Genomic DNA, 3,474 nt, shown 5'->3' with positions numbered 1-3,474 from the left:
TCCGTTCCCGCGATGTGAAAGAGAGAGGGTACCGTGCTACGAGCCCCTCAAACAGCCGCTCACAGTACAAGTGAGAAGCATGGTATCTCCTAACAGTAGATGGTCCTATCCCATGATCCAAGGGAGTTACCATGCCGTCTCTCCTCTATTTAAGAACCTCTCCTGGCAACAGGAAAGGGGTTCGAGATTAAAAAGTTCAGAAGAACAGTTAAAAAGCAATTCGTTCAGAATTTATTTAACCGATTCAATCAGTTAACTGAACCATTAACTCTCGGTTCTCGGTTCCGATCACCGTTTGGAACTCGGGAAACTCGAACTTAACCAGCACGAGCTTCTACTGCGTACTGAAGCTCACCAGCAACCTCGGTCGAATCATCCAAGGGAAGCAGACTCAGTGCGAGAACTGAGCGAGGCATCCTATCGCTACTAAAAGTCCCCACGTTAAACAAGGAGGGCCTTCCCTCCGCTTCTGTTATAATTTTCTATTCATTAGTTTGTAATAAGCTATTCTTATCAATACAAATGAAATCCCTATTTCGGGAGATCAAAATTTACACCTACAGAAGATGGGGACCATAGTGGGAGAAGCTGTTTCCTCAACAGAAATGGTGGTAGCTCAATTCGACGAGGTTCTTATCAGGACAACTGTGGAGTCCCTAGAAATCGAGTTCGACCAGGCCAAGTACGAAGAGTGCTTGTCCTCCTCCTCTTCTGGTGGTGATGCGTCCTGCAAACATCACCGAGTCGTGCGTATAGGCCGACCTCAAATGGTCAAAACCCCCGCGCTCGAGGACCCCATCCGAGTCATGGCAGGAGGTCAAGCTTCCCCAAAATCGATCATGGCCAAATCGAAGGTCGAGAACACTGGGCGAAATATCGCCAAATGGGTCGCCAAACGACCCTCGCAAACCTCCGCCCAAGAGGAAACGGAGGTTTGCCTTGGCACAGACCAAGACGATATGATCCACCCAGATGCTCCTCTCTCAAGAAGAGCCCGGCAGCGGCGATGATAGCCCCTCACCCGGCAGAAGGCTCAAACCTTCACCTCGTATGACGGCCTGAACTATTATTCGGGTCTGAAAGACGCGAGACGGAGACTCAGCCCTTCCAAGGCTGAAGAGATCACCAAACCATGTGAACTCCCGCGTTCAGGTAGGATTTTCCCTGACCGTAACATCTCCCATTCTATCGAATCCAACGCTCCAGGCGGGCTCGCCAAAACAGGTGGATTTCGCTTCTCATGTCACATCCCTGAAGCGAACAGACGACCCAACTCAGGCAAGACTTCTCAAGCAGACGGACCGCCAACATCAAGCGAGATACGTCAAGTCTGCTCGACAGACAGACGTCACGGCCAAACAAGCCTTCACAATAAAGGCAAAGCTGTAGGTGAGACATCCCAAGTTCGCCCACATGAGCGAGTGTTCGAAGTCCTCCAACAGGCGCAAACTCACCCTAGCACGACGACTCGCCTATCAAGGCGAATCTACCCAACTCCAACACTTAATCCCTCCCGGGATGCGCAAGGGGGTTCATTTAAACCCCCATCGTGCAGTCACCTAGCTGAACCATCTGGCCCTGGGGGTTGTCACTAACCACCCGTGGAAGATCTTCGAGGGTACCTAACTCGCAAACGCACCATGCAAGAGGTGAGTCCACAATGTCACTGTGAGAGACTCATTCAGGTAATACTCACTGACTGCCAGTGTATAGGAGCGGTGAGGCCCTCGGTATTTGAAAGGCTCACTCAATGGCCCTCCAAGCCGAGATCTTAGAGTCGGAGGCCCTACAATCAACATGACGGACAAGGGTGGTATATTCCAGCGTACCCATAGTTGCACGGGGGTGAGCATTGGGTTTGATTACTCAACCTTAGCACCTCCCTCCGGCGGTGAAGACGAGGTTTGCTCAGCGGCAGCCACATCCCAAACCTCGCACTCGAGTCGGGATGCGCTGGCAAGGGTACACATGGCTGACACCACGAATGATCATACGGTTGCCAAGAAGTTCGAAGAGCAACAAGCAACCATCGACTCTTTAAAGGAGATGTTAGAACAACTTCTGAATAAGAAGAAGAAGAAGAAGAGAGCCCCGCACACCTTACAACGGCCGACGGGGAGTAAAGAGTGGGGGCCTCCTCCCCCCCCAGCGACTGAAATGGAAGATAATATCGGTCCACATTCTGATTACTCCTTCAAAACATCACTAGGAATGTCGCATACTGGGGGTAGCGCCCGTGACAGGAGGTTCGATGAGTTCTAAAGCTAGCTCAATGATTTAAAACTCTAGCAGAACATGAACAAGCTGGGGGTAGTCCGACCCTATCCTGCTGAGTGGGATACAGTCCCATACCCAGCGAAGTTCAAGCCGATTAGCTTAGTGTAGTTCGATGGCAAGGGCTCACCCTCACATCACATCTACTATTTTATGGTGTAGACTGGGTTCCTCACGGGGAACGACGCTATTCTCACCCGGTTGTTCATAAGCACCCTCAAGGGGGTAGCATTTGAATGGTTCCGCAAGTTGGAACCCGGCTCTATCACATCATGGGCCTATGCGGAAAGGCTCTTCTTGGCTCGCTTCTTCAACGACGACACTGAGGTGTCGATGGCCACCCTCCTCGCCAAAAAACAACAGAAGTCGGAGTCGGTCAATGACTTTGTAAAGAGGTTCAGGAACCGATCGGTCCATTGTCGGGACCAAGTTTCCGAGTCTACGCTAATCAAAATATGCCGCAACAATCTCTCGATCCATATACTGTCCAAGGTCGGCGCGGTGGAAACCCGGACCTGGAAGGAACTTGTTCGCCAGGGCGAGTAGGTGGAAAATATGATCAAGAGGCTGGAGGCCGAATGTTCTCACCCTAAGAAGGGAGCCGCGAAGCCGACCGCGCCAAAGAATCCTCCTCAAACAAGAGGAAAGGAGATCATGGCCGTCGATTCCACTCCGACATCCAAAACGGCTCAAAGGCCGAAGCCCAGGCAGTTTGAGCAACGCCCTCTAAGGCAATACAACTTCAGGGAGGACCATATGGTGGCAACATTTGACACTCTCTTTAAGAGCAATCGAATCAAACTACCGAAAGTTACAAAACCTTTGGAGGTGAACAAGACTAGTGACCTGAGTTATTGTGCGTACCACAGGTTCCTCGGTCATCACACCTCTAAGTGTTACATCCTCAAGGACAAGCTCTAGGCCCTCTACGACGCAGGGGTCCTAAAAAAGGAGAAGGTACAAAAGCAGGTGACCACGAATATGATCACCCTGAGTTTTGGAACAGATCTCCCGGATGTTCAGGCTCCGGCAGGGGTAATTCCTATCCCCAAGGCAGTCCTGAAAATCACTAACGATGACCCTCACAATCAACGAAGGAAGGGTTTAGTACCCCAAACCTTGCCATCGGGTCAGGTGATGTGGGTCCATCCGGACCTCCTCAGCGATGAGTAGTTGGCTTCAAAGCCCTCGAGGAAGACC

Source organism: Asparagus officinalis, chromosome 4 (genome assembly GCF_001876935.1).
Source record: "Asparagus officinalis chromosome 4, Aspof.V1, whole genome shotgun sequence".
NCBI classification, from domain to species: domain Eukaryota; kingdom Viridiplantae; phylum Streptophyta; class Magnoliopsida; order Asparagales; family Asparagaceae; genus Asparagus; species Asparagus officinalis.
Note: the sequence above shows the minus strand (reverse complement) of the source record.